Source organism: Lemur catta, chromosome 1 (genome assembly GCF_020740605.2).
Source record: "Lemur catta isolate mLemCat1 chromosome 1, mLemCat1.pri, whole genome shotgun sequence".
NCBI classification, from domain to species: domain Eukaryota; kingdom Metazoa; phylum Chordata; class Mammalia; order Primates; family Lemuridae; genus Lemur; species Lemur catta.
Window position 1 is genome coordinate 207485976 of NC_059128.1, and position 17983 is coordinate 207503958.

Below are 17983 nucleotides of genomic sequence, written 5' to 3' on the forward strand. Positions count from 1 at the left end.
TTCTAAATAAAATCCAGAAATTTAAAACAGTCCAGCTGGAGTAGGACAAGGAAAAGAGGGATGATTCTTCAGCACAAAAACCTTCAATGGCTCCCCATTGCCCATAGCATAAAATCAGGATTTTTCTCATCAAGCATATTATGGTATCCTTCCCAGTCTTTTCCCTAGCTAGCTTTCTAGCTTATCTCTTTCTACTCTCCTCTGAGTGGTTTTGTATCAACATCTAATCAATGGAATTTGAAAAATATGCCAACACCCCACAGAAAGAAAAATGCCCTCCCCACCCCTAAATCACATGTTTAAGTGTAGTAGTTCATTTCTTCTTAAGGCAATCTTAACATATCTATATAAATTTTATAAACTTCACTTTCAAACCAGGACTTGCTCAAGTGAGAAGTCTTGGCAGAGAGCACATTCTAAGATGTTCTGTGTTGAGGAAAAGTCTTGCCCTGGAGCAGAAAGGCAGCTACTACTCGTGAGACCCAATGAAAATACTTTTAGTTTTCACTGAGAAAACTCTATGAACATCTTTTTTGGGAATTCTTATAAAGCTTCTCCTTCTGGCACCAACCTCCTCCCTTGCCCTCCACTCATCCCAAGTGCTAGACTCAGAACTAAAATATACTTAAGTATTTAATGAGTTTTTAAGGCTCTCTGAATATGTGGTTCTAGGAATATGATTTCCCCCTTTCTCAGAGAACAGTCACAAGTGTGCATGTATTTGTACGTGTGTTTGAATAGTTGGTGAGTATGTTTTCATGCATTTGGCCAGACCCTTATGATTTGTATATGCCATATTGCCTGCTGTTACTAATCCTGGGACCTATCCTAATTCTTGGAGTTCTTGCCCCATTTTTCATTGCAGGATAACAAGTATCTTGACTGTAATCTATTAATTGAATAATTGAATAAACTTGTTTCCCTCCAGCACAAGCATATTGTTTGCACACAGTGTCATCCTGGGCCCTCCAGCTATGGAAGGCCTGCCAGATATGTTTATTAAACCCCCTGTGCTTGGAAAGAACACAGAAAACTGTCATCTAGAGCAATACAAAAGTGCCTGTCTCAGCTGGAGATCTCGCTGTTATGAATAAAGGAAGAGTTTGTGGTACAGTTTTGAGATGTAAAGAGAAAAAGCTTCCCCATGGTGCAAATGTGTTGTAACCCTCAGGCGAGAAAAAAATATTGAATTGTTGCTGGCAGTACAATGTAATTATTGAGTTAGCAGCCACTATGTTTCTAAGCTTCTTAAGGTAAAAATCACATTAATTTGGCCTTCTCCAAAGGACATTCCAGGTTGTTAAATGGAACTGTTGAAACATTTTTCACTAATGAACCTAGCCAATGAACAGCCGTTTCCACAGAAGTCAAATGTTGGACAAGTTGGCAGGGAAAGAGGAGATGTGCTACTGTGGAGGCTGCCCTTGTTAGCTTGAGGCCACACTGCCTTCGGATGTGTTTTCCAAACTCCTGAGGTGCAGGCATTTGACCTAGGTGGTAACTGAGTGGGAGGCAGGATGGAAACTGCAATGCTATACTCAAAAAATCAACTGAGTCAGAATTTGGTCTCTTCCTTTAGGACAGAATGACACATCATGCACACCCTGGGATGAAGAGCATGAGGCTGTGAGCTTTTCAAGATGCTATCTTCTAGACAAACACAACACTTGGCTCCTGGAAAATGGTGGCTTTCATCTCTTCACTCCGATTTTTCAGGGCTTAAGTCATTTTTCAGAGTCACTGTAAACCCCACGCTTGAATGGTACTATCTCTGCCAGGCAGGGCAAGGAGCCAATGGTGTTCTGTGATCCACACTTAGATTTTGGGTCACCCTGTGGTGGTCACGTATCACCCTACATTAAACTATATCCTATATTCCTGCAGTGGGAATATCAGTAGGAAAAAAAAAAAAAAACCTATGCTTCCTAATGTAGAGTGCAGCTATAGGAATCTGGTAGGTTCACTTGGTGTGCTTTGATACCAAGAGAATAATTTTCAAAGTTCAAACTCCTTTGCGACTTCTCCTCCTTACTCTGCTAGGTAAGGTCAGGGCAATGTGTTCAACAAAGAGGAATAGTGGGTAAGGAAGTAAGGGTGGATATTCCCGGACTTATTATGCTTCCATATCAACTAATTGATACAAGGAGATAGTGTGGTATAGTGGAAGGAGCAGACTTTGAAGCCACACTGAACTTGATTCACTTTCCTTAGACTTAGCAAATCGCTTAACCTCTCTGAGCCTCAATTTCAACATTTATCAGCTGAGTTAAAAAATGCCTGATTTGTAAGGATTAGACATAATGTCTGTAAAGAGACCAGAATCATATCTGGCAAATAGCAGAACCAATAAATTTAGCTATTGCTGTTTTTTTTAAGTTAATAAAAAAGTACCTGAAAGATCCAAAAAAGTGAATCCGGTTTCCAAGAGTATTTATCTAGCAAGGAGGCTCACATGCATGTGTTTTGGGGGAGTACAAGAGGGTCTGCCTCAGTTTGAAGTAGTTATGACCTTGTTTTTAAAGTTCTTGGAGTCTGGTATGCTTCTTATACTTAACCTAAGCATACATCAGCAGCAGGATGACAATTCCATAGACCTTGAGCCTCAAAGACAACTGTGAATCCCATGCCCATACCAGATCCTTCTGTGGCCTTTGGTGTGAGGTCACCCACTTGGTCTTAAATACAATTTTATAACTGAAAAGAAAAAGAGTTTAATGATAGGCTTTTAAAAGCGTTTTTATAATGCAGTCTTTAACACCAATATTGGTCAAGATGGTTAGTAGTTTTATTGGGGAGGTGCCCCCATAAATTCAGGATTTCCTCTGGTATTTTCCCCAGAGTTCTAAGAGATGATAGGAGAAAGAGAATGAGAATGGTAAAGGAATAAATATTTCATTTGTGAAACCAACTTCTTTAGAACTCCATAAAATTGAATTTCTGTACTCGGTGACTCTTAAAGAGAAATAGAAGCTCTTCAAGACTTTTCTTGTGACTGATGAAACATTTTGGTGTTTCAGTACTATATGGTACGTTCTTAGAAGGTAGCACCTTAAATAACATTATCTGACTGGCCATCATGTGGCAGATCATCTAGAGATATTGCTTATTTATTGAATTCAATGCCCTGCAGGGAGATAGAGGAATACCCTCTTTTAAACTATGGACAAACTGAGTTTTAGAGAGGTGGTTTTTTTTCACACAGCTCATGATATTTGACTACAAATTATGACCTTACCTTTATATTGTACTGCCTTTATTAGAGCACAGAGGCAAGTGCTTTTCCTCCTTCCATCTTGCTCAGACCTTCCCAGCATGCTTTGCAGCACAGAGTGTAACAATAGTCCACCCTCAAGGGAACAAAAGCTGGGATAACTGTGTTATGTACCTTGGTATTATTTGCGTGGCCAAATAAAGCTATCTTGCTACAGATGTAACCTTCGATAATTTATTGATGTAAAAGTGGCCTCAGGTACCAGGTTTTTGGCAGCTGTTACACTGTCAGAGTACACTGTAGAACATGGCATCCATGAATATTTTATGTGGAGAAGAAATGGAAAAATACACCTTTCAATATATCAGTTCCCAGCCCTGATCTTCATTACTGAAATATGAATCGAATCCCATCTCTGAATTCGATCAACCAAAACTGTGCAAACTGAGAGCTTCCTAAATTGAATTTTAGCAGTGAATTGATTTGAGCCCTAATTTTTGTTGAGCACATCAGCAGCTTATGTCAGCCCATACTGTAGTGGTGGGTTAGTGACCTCAGTGATATGTTGGAAGCTACAGACTTAACTGTCAATAGGATTGGCTTGGCCCTTTATCCTTCAGCGGCAGATAAATAGAGCCCCATTCAGTAGGTTCATTGTGTAGGGATTTATTGGAGTTTTATTTATGCAGATTTGGAAGCAGTTGGAGATCATCAACATCCAATACACCCTCTGTCAAATATTGCTCTTCCATTGTTGTGTTATTAAAATATGGGTTGGGAGGTTGGGGGATTCTGTCCTTTTTAGAAGCAAATACTTTAAAAAAATAATCAAAAGGGCATTTTTTTTATTTTGTATTATTTTGGTATCCAGGGTACCCCTGAGTAGTAGATTTTTGATCTCTAGCCCATCCTCAAAACTGAAAACCAGTTCTCCATTTCTCCAGGGCTTACCTTTTCATCACTTGAAGACCAGTGGTTACGTGATTTGGACCCACTGAGGAACGTAGAATGATATCAGTTCAAAAGTATTGGATACCTGTGGAGCACTTTGCAAGATATTGCAGGATTTTCGGGGCTTTCTATAGAACTACACAGAAGTATTGCTGAGTACTTTGCAATGTGAATTCCTGCAATTTGCAGGAATTTGCTACGCTTTTCAGGTGATCATACCAGGTAAGTGCTTCATTTTTATTTCAATTGGTTTGATTTTGTGCTTTCATTATATTATTGCATTTAGGTTTTGCATACTTGGGGGTTTACATTTTTAACCTATCTTTAATCCTGTCTTCTCTGATGAGCACCTGACTCAGCCTCTCTATGTCTTTAATTGATGCTCTCTTCAACTCTATATGCTAAATTGCAATTCCATGATCTACCTAAGAGATAGTTTAATCAATGTACAAGTTACTCTATTTATTTTAAACAAATGCCTTTCAGACTTAGTAAACACCATTAGGGGAAACATGGATGGTTTAAAATAAGGTAAGTGATTTATATTCCTTTAAATGAGCCTTAAATCATTTAAAGCCTTAAACTCACTTAAATAATGAAATACTTATATGACCCTTAACAATCTCTTGTGTGTGTAAAGTGTGCTTTTGTTTTCAGAATCATATTATTGAGCAAGATTGCTTTAAGACAGATTGAAAGGTATATTCTTATTGGTAGCTGTTAAATCTCTCGGTAATATTCTAGGGTTCTAAATTTAGGATGCTAAGATAGCCCCCTCTCATAATATTTACAACATCACAAATGTATTTATCAAAAGAGAATAATTTAATTCATATTGCACTTAGAATCTGAGAACCAAAGCTCTATAGCTTTTATTTTTTAAAAAATATATAAGTAAAGGGAATGGTAAATAATTATCAAGTTTTATGGATAAGCCTAAAAGCTTTAATTCAACTTCCAGAGCTACTTAACCTACAGCCATAAATAAATGCAGTTGCTGGGAGCATCACACTTCATTTCTAAGTGATACACCCCAGGAGACTCCCCTTGGTCCATCCCAGTGAGAATGTGACAACTTTGTTTTACTCTTTTGTGCCATACTATTATAGCTAGCTAGGACAGAGTCAGAATTAAAACTCAAGCCTTCTGATTCTTAGCCCAGAGCTCTTTCCATTATTGTGCCTCTCTTGAATGCTTTGCTTTAGCACTGATATATAACTGAATAAATAAAACATGAATATCTAGTTTGCTCAGTTTTAAGAGAGTAAAATATTCCCTCTTTTCTCTAAATTGTTAAGCTTAGTTTTTAGCACTAGAGTACTTAGTTGATCAGAAACAATAAAACTTCAAGGTATTACAAAAGATCACTAATTATCAGAGGCTGTTTTGTTTTGTTTTGAGACATGGCCTCGCTATGTTGCTCAGGCTGGCCTTGAACTAACTCCTGGGCTCAAGTGATTCCGAGTACTGGGATTACAGGCACGCACCACTGTGCCCAACCACAGGCTCTTTTCCTGAAAGAATCATAGATGTATGTATGGAAACCATATATATTGAATTTTTCTGGGGGGGTCCCAATTTCAAATACTCTTTTCCCTTTTTCCCAGAAATTTACTAATACTGATCAGATAATGGATCCAAATTTCTTGGCTCAGAAATATGGTGATTTAACTATAGGACTCCTTTAAAGGGCAAGAGTCTTTAGTGAAATTAAACTGTTGTTTGATTCAGAAAATTATCAATACTCAAAAATACTTATCTGCAGCAGCCCCAAATTCTACCATTAGTCAAAATTTGAGTTAAGGCATTAAAAAACTCTCCTTTAAATGTCTATGTAATCATAATATTAATTACCATTTATTGAATGCCTAGGGAGGGCCAGACTAGGTGCTTTACATACATTACATTCTAATCCCCTAGCTGGTCATTCAAAATCTACATTATTATCCTTATTGTAAAGATAAGGATAAGCAACTTGCCCAAGGCCACACAGCTAGTAAGTGCTAGGGCCAAGGCTTGAATCTAGGCCTGTGTGTTTCTGAAGCCTTTTTACTTTTCCCTGTAAGAAAAAGTAATATGCGAAAATGTACTGATCAAAGGAGTCCACGTTATTTTAAAACGAATGAAGATCCTGAAATAATGGCCCCAGGGAAATTGTCACAAGAAAGATGCCTGTTGCAGTAGAGTGTAAAGATTTGACTTCATTTCCTTCATGGTTTTGCCTCAAATCCCATGGCTTTCACTTCCCACTCTGTACTTTGCACCCTTCGGCCTGCCAGGACAGAATTAGCTCTTTTTGGTTACTCAATCTGTTCCCCTTCATTCAAATGTAGGCTTTTGATATAGAACCAAAGTCTGAGAATTTTAGCAACATCTGGTGACAAAGAAGGGGCAGCCAATCACCACCTGTCAGGCAGTTACAGATAGAATGACTGCAGCTGAGCCTACATCGGCCCTGTGACAACATGCCCCCTTCCAGAGCTGCACTGCCCTAGGGTGACCAGAACTCCAGGCTTCTGTGCAGTGATTCAGTGCAGGGCGTACATAGGGTTTTCCACCAAAATTGAATCAAATTTCACCAGCATGAGCAGAATCATCATGAGCTCTCATGCCATATCCCAGAAGAAGTGAGGTCATTTTTATGAGAGCATCTTGCAACTTGTGCCACGTGGTGGCTGGATAGTCACAGATGATTGTGGTCGCTGTACTTGCAGTTCCCCAGACCTGCCTCCGGACCTTTGCACATACTTTTTCTTCTTTCTGAATTGTGCTTCCTCCCACTCCACCCAGTCAATGCTTGCACATCCTTCAGGACTTGGTTTAGATGTTTTTTGACCCTCAAAACTGGATTTAATTGTTTCCCATGCATTGCATTAGTAACCCAGGGCCTGCTCCTCTTATAGTAGCTATCATTAATGTGAAAATGACATTTTAATTTTTCTTTCTTTCCCAGAGGACTAAGATCACTGAAGGCAGGGACTCAGACCCAATATTGCATCTATTTGAGAACATGGACTCTGGAATCAAACAAAACTAGTTTCAAATTCTAACTTCAGCATTTACTTACTTACCTTACCTTGGGTAAGATTAACCGTGGATTACAGAACCACTCTGGGCTTCAGTTTCCTCATCCTCAAGACTGGGATAATAATGAAAACTATCTTGTTGAGTCATTTTGAAGATTAACTGCAATAATGAGCGTAAAGTACTTGAGACAGTACTGGGTAAATAATAAATGTACAATAAAGGGTACAGATATTCTATTCATTGTTGCATACATTTCCTACTATAGTACCTGTTTAATAAACATATTTGGAATACAGATTGTATTAGAGAGCTTGAAGAAGAGCAGTTGACCACATTTAATATGTAGTTCTACCACTGGATCTTAGAGAGATCTCAGGTCATTTGTTGTCTTTTTCTGTGCTACTGTAAGTAGTTGGTAATTGCTCGTTTAGCACTAAAACCCCAAATTCAAATTCAGTTCCACACACCCCCACACACTTTTTTGTTCTAAATTATCAGGAAAGGGAAGAGCAAGACATATAGAAAGTGCAACTGAACATCAGACCCAAGGTCTGTCCAGGGCACAAATGACGTATCCGTAAGCCCATCATCCTCACATGTCAACCAAACTGCAAGCACAGAGAGACTATGTATTGCAATTTTTATTCACAATGTCATTACTAGTATATCATACAGGTCTAACACATAGTACACGCTCAGTAAATACTTGCTGAATGAAGTAGTAAACGCATCCAAAAGGTTTGAATAAGCCCAGTTTCTCTTAGGAGCCATTCAGCCCTGTAATTCCTCAGTTTGGTCTGTAATTACATTAGTAACACCGGAAGTGTTGCAAAGAGAACATCTTGCAGAGCCTGAATTCATCTCACTTAACTTCTAAAAGATTCCCTTTTGTTCTATTATTTTCTCTCAAAAATGTAGACTAGGTTTTTACTTTTAAATCTCAAGTGACAAGATGTTCTCCTTACTGCTCTTTCACACCCTGCTCAGTTGCTAGGACCTAGCAGCCTCCGTAGGTCGGCAGTTTGGACACATGCAGCCCCCAGTCAAGCACCCCTGCGGCCCGATTTTACCTGTCCACACTCATTCTCTCAAGGACAAGTGTTTCCTTTAGTCCTGTCTGGTGGGTCTTTTTCTCTTGGTTGTGTCAGCCTGGGGTGGCCTCCAGGCTCAATGAGCTAGTCTCACTTTCAGGTTTTGTTTTTTGCTTCATCTGAATGATGTGAATGGGAAAGAAGAGTGGGTACAGGGGAATTTGTTGGAAGGTGAGGAGGGAGGATAAGAGGCATCAGCAAAGCAATCACTGTAAATTACACACGGCCTGCTACATGGCCATGAGAAGGACTTAAGTGAAAACAGCTAGGGGCTCTTGGGTACCTCCTGGGCACAGGAGAGGCAGGCAGAGGGGACTCACTGGCTCTGTTGCCAGTGAACAAGAAATACTTCCCTAAAACCCACAGCGTTCTTCCTCTAAAGGTATATTGTTTTGAAAGGCTGTAGATTGAGATCTTTGGGGTATAGAGAAGAATTAATGTGACCAACTTAAACCCACACTTGACATTAATTAAGGGAGATTGACACCTTTACATTAGCATGGAAAAATATATTTTTAAATAATCTGAACTTGTACTAAATTCCATTAAGCTTTCCTCCCACAGTATCTGTAAAAGAAATTAAGAAACACTTCATTTACCAAAAAAAAAAAAAAAATCTCCTTTTATTTTTGCTCTGGCATCGTGATATCTGCCAAAGCCATGAATTTCCAGTATGACAAAGGAAAATTATGGTTTTTACCCAGGTTAATTCGGGATCTGGGTTTCAGTTTTGAAACAGAGTAGAACTGCCTAATCCCAATAAATCCCCCAATTTGAGAGGGAGTAAGAAATACTGGAGATGGCAGGGTTTTTTTTTTTTGAGACAGAGTCTCGCTCTGTTGCCCGGGCTAGAGTGCCGTGACGTCAGCGTAGCTCACAGCAACCTCAAACTCCTGGGCTCAAGCAATCCTACTGCCTCAGCCTCCCAAGTAGCTGGGACTACAGGCATGTGCCACCATGCCCGGCTAATTTTTTCTATATATTTCTAGTTGTCCAGCTAATTGCTTTCTATTTTTTTAGTAGAGACGGGGTCTTGCTCTTGCTCAGGCTGGTCTCAAACTCCTGAGCTCAAACAATCCTCCATCCTCGGCCTCCCAGAGTGCTGGGATTACAGGCGTGAGCCACCACGCCCAGCCGATGGCAAGGGTTTTAAGACTGACAGAGTCTGAATCTTTACTCAGCCACCTTATGTGACCTTGTGCTCTAGGCCTCAGTTACTTTGCCTTTAAAATGGGCACAATTGTAGTATTAACCTTAAGGTTTAGCTATTATAATGATCTGAGCCCTGTATCTGGCCTGGACCTAGGAGGCATTTAATAAATAAGCCTTTTTATCTAAAGGGTAAAGCTGGCATGCATTCAATTGAAATAAATATGTCACCATCATTAGAATTTCAAACATAATGCAGGTATTTTTAAAAATGTGAAAACTTATGTTGCAATTAACTTAGGAGAGCTTTGAACACACAGGTCATGCTGTCTTTACAACCTGTTTAGCTTTTTTATTTGATTTAGTTGGGTTTTATTTGAGTTTAAATGAAGAGAGGGATATATTTGGTCAATTTTGACAATTTGGGAATAGTCCTTTGTTTCAGCTCCCCAGTTTGGATTCCTGAAGAGATCATCCCAGTTAAAAACTTCTGAAAGCAGCACAAAGCAGGTTCTGAATCTGAAGAAGCCTTGCAGTCCCTTTAACCTGCACAAAAATATTTCAAGGGTAACTAGAAAGTGTGTAAGAGGATTCAGATGTTCTGTGACATACGTTTAAAATTCTTCCATTTCCAAATGAGAGCACCATAATATGCAGAAGCAAAGTGCATCAAAAAGATGAGGACCCTTTGAGGGAGGCATTTGCAGAGCTATGTAAGTATTATTCAAAAATAATCCTCAAAGAAGTAAGTGAGGGGCACAGAGGCTGAGGCTCTATATTTGCAAACGAGACTGCAAATAGGAACTTGATCTGCTCAGGTAATTTTACCAAATTCTAAACTGCGAGTGGACTACCCAGTAACCCAAGCCTCTTGCTAAATGTCTGTGAAAGCATGCTCACCTCCACAGAGCACAAACACAGGGAGCCGCCGACCTGCTTTCTGTCTGCCTGGGTTGCGAGTGGAGAATGATGAGCTTACGGTAGGCATTGTTCTAATGGGGTATTCTGCAGAAAGACCTTCAGAGACAGGCTCAATCAGTCCACTCAGAAAATAAAATGCCAGCAAGATTGCAGCTAACTCAACAGTAGCAAGGATGCCAAGCTACAAGTCAGAGAAAGACATTAATAGCAACAGTTCCTTATTCAAGGAGAGCCTGCTATGTACCAAGCACACATGAGTTTATGTGATATTTTGATTTTTACAACAACTCTGAGGAAACATCTGTTATTATTCCCCTTTTATAGATGAGGAAACTGAGGCTTGGTGGTTTAGTAACTTGCCAATGTCAAGGCTAATCCCTGATGAAGCTACAATTTAAACTAAAATTTACCTGGCTACAAAGCTTCTGTTTACTATAGTAGGCATAAGAATGTGATTAACAAAATAAATTGTATTATCATAGGTTTCCCCTCTGACATGCAAGCATCTTCTTGGTGTTGCAAGGCTTAGCTGACCTGAGAGCTGCTCCTAAGAGATCCTTAAGTGGGCTTTGTCATTTTTTTCCTAATTTTTCTGATACCCTACTCACTCTTTTAGGAATATACTTAAAAGGCAGTATGATCTGTTATTCCTTTACCTACCTCTGTATGCTATTTAAAAAATATTTAATATTTTGTATGTCCTAAAACTATTTTCTTTTGAGTTCAGAACTAAGGGCATATTAGTTGGGTTATAAGCTAAGCTGTTGTAACAAAGTATCTGTGATAAATAATGTCATAAGTAAGGTAGGAGTTTATCTCTCTCTCCTAGGAGTCCAGAGGACAGTAGTTCATGCCCGGTGGGTGGCTCTGGCATCCTTAATATCTATGGCCAAGGCTGTTCCAGCAGTCACCACTTCCCAGGTAGTAGGAAGGATGAAGGGGAAAATGCATGGCAAGTGGGTTCATCATTAAGGAGATGACCCAGAAATGGCGTACATTGCTTCAGCTCTCACATCCTTGGCTCAAATGCAGCCTCGTGGCCACACCAGGTGCAAGGGAATCTGGGAAATGCACTTTAGCTGGAAAGTCAAATACTACCTAAAACTCAGAGACTTCTATTGCTAAACAGAAAAGCAGGGGAGTAGACACTGAGGATAGTCTGTTTCTAGTCTGCCCACCAGTCTTGTGCTGTTACTGAGGCGATGAAAGTCTTAGGTACCAAGTCATAAATGAGCTACTTCTAAGCAGTGAGCTCAGTGCCAGGAATCTTTAATAATAAACAAATACAACTAATACAATATTCAAGTCAAATTTGGCCTTTTGGCTTCAGGGACACTTAGATCCTTTCAATGGCAAAATTTTCATAGTCAGACTTGCATCAGGTTAATTTGTTAGGTTGCCAGTTAATAAAATTGAAGCTATTAGGATGAGTTGTTTATAAAGAGCTGAGAGACATTATATCTGTTTCTCAATGTGGATGGTTATTACATTGATGTCAATATCCATGACATGAATTTAAGGTTTGTTTAGAAATTATAGAATAAAATTGTTGGAAAAAATACCATTCAATCTCCTACTTTAACAGCCAGGGAACTGGAGCTCAGAATACTTAAATGACTTCTCCAAAATAACAGAGCTCATCAATGGAAAAGTATATTGCAAAAGCATTATATTTGCAACAGTGCTTATTCCATGCTAATTGAGTGAATGAATGAATGTTTGAATATTGAATAAACATGATGAGTAGAAAAAGTAGTCATTGAGAAGACTAAGTAAACAAAGAAAGTGTCATTGACTAGTAAACAGATACGTTGCAGATCACATGGCAGTCATGCTTAAATTTTCTGAGATTTAACTTTTAAATGGGCCACCTTAAATGAGACATTTATATTTAATTTTCCCTGGGAACTGTTTTGGTTTTACCTCTAAACACATCATGATGATATAGCATGCAGTTTCCCTCTGCTAAAGCTCTGCTTATTCCAGAATCCAATCAGGTCAGGTCAGATACCTTGAAAACCATGAGCAGAGTCTTCAAAAGAAACCTAGCACAACTCTTTGAAAATGTATTTTTCCTATTATTAAGACAGGGCACTGTCTTGCTGAGCTGTTTTTTCCTATACCTCGATATGTGTTTCATGAGTCACCTGTGCTCAGTCTGACAGCAGAGCAGTTCAGAAGGTCACAGCCTTCTTCCTCGCTCTGAAAACCTGCACATTCCTGGAACAAGGGGTATTGTTTTATTGGAAGAAAAGTAATTAGGTTAAGAAGTACATTAATGAGCTCTGTAGTAGTCTATATACAATAAATAAAGAAGAAGAGAAAGGATAACAAGGAGAAGGAAGTCAAAACACATAATGAAAGCCTTAGAAAGTTGCGATTCTACACATAAAACTATCTGAAGAAAACCAGGGAGAAAAATTAATTTGCTTCTTCAGTCCTTAGAGCACTGATTCCCAACCTTGGTTTTGTGACACTCCAGGATGTCTCCAATTATCTCAACAAATGTCATGAAATGTTCCAAAGAATTCTCAAAATTAAATTAGTTTTATTTCATTTAAAAATAGATGGCCGGTAGCTCTTTCAGGAGGAAAGGAATCAAATGAGCGATTGGCTGCCACCAGCCTAAAAAGGTTGCAAAGCACTAGGTTAGGGCTGATGAAAGCTGCACTGCCATTTTGGAAGGAAAAATGTTAATACTTATCTAGACATTTTTATTCCAAAAATCTCTTGACATCTCTTTTTAAAAGCTAGAATAATAATACGATGCTGAAATGTTCGAGATGCTTACTTCACAAATTGACCATGCAGAGTGCGGAAGAATAAACCGGTGAGAAAAAGAGACTGGGAATCAGATAGTCCTGCTTTGGAAACTGGCTTGGCCACTTAATTGTGACGAGATCTTAGTTTCTTTCTGTATACAATGAGGATGATAGTAACTACTGACCTTTTAGGGGTATTAAATGGCATTAAATGAGGTAATGTTTGTAAAACATGCCACACAGCGGCTACCTCCTACCAATCTACTGCAATGAGGATGCCTTTCTTACTACTGTCTGACTTGAGATGGAAGCACTGCTGGTGTAACTTCTCCTGGTGGTGGTGCACCTTAAAGATGTGTTTCACTACATCAGGGTCTATTGAATAATAATAAAAATAACACTCTCACTTCAAGTCTACACACCAGGCAGCAGTCTGGAGGACCTTCCCTCCCAGATGCTGTTTACATGTCAGACAAGAGGCCACGGTCACAGTGGAGACTCAGCTGCGTCCAGCGCAAATACAGTGGTGTGGGCAAAATAAACAACAGAATAACAGAAGGGGGTGCAAACAAACAGACTGCACATTTCTGAGTAAAATGCCCCAGGTAGGAAAGTGGCTAAAAGGTTAAAAGATCACATTAGCGCCTTTGTCCACTTGTCTTAAAAAGGTAGCTGGACAGGGCTGGAGTAAATTCACGTTTGAAGGAAGAAGCTGTAGCCTTTCTTCATGTATATGCTATATTAGTCAAGATGTATCCAGGCAATCCAACTGCTAAAGTGGAATAGTTGATTAAATTCAACATTCTACTAAGCCTCAGTCACAAATGTGACCCAATAATCTTACTCTTGGGTATCTCTGAGTGGCCTTCTGAAGATCTAGGAGCGTGGTTGTCTCACAGTGTGTGGCTAAAGGAGACAGCAAGAATTGATAACCAAAGGAAGTGCTCAGGGCTATACTCTGAACCCTTTGAACACTGGGATATTTTTTAAAAAATATTTTTCTTTTTAATTTATCCTTCACTCTAAATTATGTTTGAAGTTTTAGCAACACCTTAGGGAATAGTATATCAATTTTTCTGGATTTTATTTAGAGCCAATTCAGAATTCATGACATGGCCTATTTATAAGAATCAATGGATTCAACATTTGTCTGTTATATGCCAGGTGTTAGCATATAAATATGAGTAAAAAGTATCTCTGCTCTCAGAGACTATGGAGAAGGTGGACATAAAGAGATAAAAACAAAATGATATTTCTTCCTCTTTTATTTAAAAAATCATATACTCACACTTGGATTATAAGTGAATTTGCCATGACAGTCCATGTTCCTTCAGACACACTAAATGGTTTTATGTATTATATTAACTGTTTTTATTTATTTATAAAAGAAAACACGGGTTTAAAATGAGGCCTTGTTATTTACCAGCTGTGCCTCTGAACAAACTATTTAATATCCTCGACTTTGTAAAATGGAGCTAATAACACCAACCGTGGAGGCTCACAGGCTCTTGAAGTGTATGGAGCACCCAGCATTGTGTTGGGCACAAGTAGCTGTTCAATAAAGGGTAGTAATTATTAAATCACTTCCTTTATGTTTTAATGGTTCTGAGACTTATCCAGTTTCAGTTATAAAGCATGTGGACAATATTTCAGATAACTTTTGGTCATAAAAATATGTCCACAGATAATTTTTCTAGTTTTTTAAATACTACCACTTTGCATTTTTTAGTCATGTAAACATACTAAGTGACATAGATAACAAATGCTTTAAAACCTATAAAACCAGAGGATAGAACATCAATAATAGCATTAAATCTTTCTTGAGAATTCTTAATATATAGATAATTCTCAACAATTACTATACAATTTTCATTTATTTTATTGCTAAATTCTTATTTCCCACTTATAATAACAGACAATGGTTTTCATACAGTATTTGTGGGAATGCTGAAAGACGTAGCAGGCAGGGCAAAATACCTGGGTATTGTGGTAGAGAAATTATAACGAGGGAAGCTGTTGCTTTTCTACAACATCGACATTTAAATATGCCCTGACTGCCATTCATTGGGAGTTTAGGCTGACCCCTTGTCTCTGTGGGAAACATTTTTGCTCTATGGTTTCATAAAAAATATTAAAATTGCATTTTATTAGCACTTTGTAAATTTAAGTACACTCAGGAAAATTGTCTTATTTAGCATTACTGAGTTACCTGAAATACACAATGTTAGCAACTAATATTTTTACAGAAGACTGACATTAATGGTTGGTTATACTTCCCCTAAGAGCTTAATAATCCTTGATGAATAAAAATTTCTCTTATGAAGAGAAAATAAGAAAATATTATAGAAAGTAAGCAACAGTTCACAGAGGACTCCTCTTGCCCTGTCTAGTAACCCCAAATGGCCATGATAAATCACCAGTTAATGTCTACACCAGTGTCCGTCACAGAAGAGTTCTAGGTAATGACACAGACTTGCTGTGCTTAAGGAAAACAAAAATTTCCTGGCAATGTTACATCAAGCAAGCTTCTTATATAAGGATGACAAGTGCTGAAGTAAAAAGTATGAAATTAAAAAATATTCAAGTCAAAATCACGAATGCTAGAAAAGAGGCTTATATCTTATTTAATTTTAATGTTGAGAATGTAGAGAAATATCAGCTTTGAGTATAGCATAATGTGTGTGTTAAAAAACAATACACACCAATATTTGAGACCTATAATAAGGCTTCTGTGCTCACCTTTTAGTTATATATTATGGCTGCTAATTACAATTCTTGCATTTATATGTCCTCCTGGCTCCTCCAAAGCTTTCATAAAGAGGGATGGTCTTTTTTTTTTTCAAAGATTCCAACACTCTCAGAAATAGCAATAATTTACTGTTTTTAAAAATGATACTTAAACCATAAGCCTAGGGGCAATACAAGCAATAAAAGTGATATGTTCTGTGTAGTCATGTAAATGATAAACAGTGCCATGCCTGAGCAGCAGTAATAATCAGATATTTAAATTTTGGGTCTGGAAACATCATAATGAAAAGCAACCCTCTGAGGAAATCAGCGTGCTCTGCAGAGGTGGGGAGCTGGGCACTGACGGGGGCACTGACGGGGGCACTGTTTCTGTTTTTTATCATAAGCATCAGTCGTTTTATTGTTTTGATAAGGAGATGTAGCTATAGATGGAGATGGTGTTAAAAAAAGCTCTCAGCAGAGGATAGAGAAATCTTTTTGCTTTTAGTTTTTCTTAGAAATCCCTTCATGTGCTGCCTCTCCTGGCCCTCCCCTACCTTCTCTCTCTCTCTCTCTCTCTCTCTCTCTCTCTCTCTCTCTCTCTCTCTCTCTCTCTCTCTCTCTCTCACTGAGGCAGATTGTCTTTAGTCTGGCTTGTGCTGCCTGGAGGCCTCTGGGGCACCCTTGATGTCCTAAAGGGTGTGTGAAATGGAAGACAAACATTTTTACTAGGAGTTTACAGCTATAACAAAGTAAACTGCAGGCCCACCAGGTGTCCTTGGTGGGTAGGAACAAAGGCCTGAGGTGAAGTCAAAAGAGCCCTGGAGTTTGAATTAGAAGGAGCTGCCTTTGAGTTGCTGCTCCAAGTTCATGAGCTGGGTAAACTTGGGCAATCACTTTCTCTCTGAGTCTGTTTCATCATGAGTCAAATGCGGGAACCAGACTAGATTATCTCTCAAAATCTTTATCCAACTCTAAGAATCTCTGATCCTGTGTTTGCTTTACCCTTTGTATTTTATTGGTTACTTTCCCATAATTAAAAAAAAAAATGGTGTCGTAAATGCCTAAAAACAAAAGCATAGAATTACATTTCAAACAGAATCGTAATTGCTTTGGGTGGTTTTTTCCTCCTTATTTCTAATAATTAAAAATTACTTTTAAAAACAAAACAATAGTTACCTTTAGATTTTTCTTTTTCAAAAAACCAAAAGATGATGGTGGTATTTTGGTTCCTCTACAGAGCAAGGAAATTCTTATTTATTTATTTGCTTATCACTCTATGATGGAATTTGTTTTTCATATATAATATATTTAAGAAAAAGTCCTTATAAACCATCGAGGTGTTATGCATGAATCATTATTAATTATGACATTTTATATGCTGCATCTTAGTTTACAAACCATATTTACTTGCAGGATCACACAACCTTATCTCAATTATTCCCACTCTATCAGGAAGGCAAGGAAGGTACTCATCATGCCATGTGACTAGTGGGGAAACAGAGGCTCAGAGAGGTTGGAACTTGGCCAAGGCTGCACAGAGATTGACAGAGCCAGGACCTAAACTCAGACATCTGCTAGTGCTGGGTCCTATGCAAATATTAATGCAATTAAACTAAACTCACTTATTTCAAGGCCACTGTATACATCAAATCACATTTCACCTGTATTAAATTAAGAAATTTATTTCATTTCTAGTTCAAAGCTTAGATTTCTTGAACTTATAAAATGGTTCAAGAACTGGCCATCATTCAAGTTGAAGGCTTGGTCCATCAATTCAGAGGTTGGAAATGCCCTTTGATGAATGATATAGAACCTAAGAAATTATTCATAGAAAAAGAAAAAGGAATAAGTACATTTCTTTATAATTTTTTGGAGCCATTGCCTCCTGATTGAAGAATCTGGATGCCAGATATGAGGGGAACAAACTTGGTCTTTGTAGCTATGCAGGCATGGGCTGGAGTTCTGGCTCTGCCCCTTCCTGGCTCTTACAATTTGGCAATGAATCCCTTGGAGCCTCTGCTTAGTCCTATGGTAAAATGGAATCAATATATATTTTAACTTGCAAAGTTGTTTATAAGCACTAGAAATAATTATATAAAGTTATATAGTGCTTGACAAAATAAACACTTCATAAGCTGTGG

The 17983-nt window shown here is 38.3% G+C and overlaps 1 long non-coding RNA gene across 1 annotated transcript in view; it reads left to right on the forward strand.

Moving 5' to 3' along the window:
* LOC123641781 overlaps positions 1 to 17983 on the forward strand; it is a 176423-nt gene that overhangs the window by 53471 nt on the left and 104969 nt on the right. The window contains exon 2 of the long non-coding RNA XR_006736346.1: positions 4156 to 4384. This is a non-coding gene — a long non-coding RNA (uncharacterized LOC123641781). The remainder of the gene's footprint in view (positions 1 to 4155; positions 4385 to 17983) is intronic.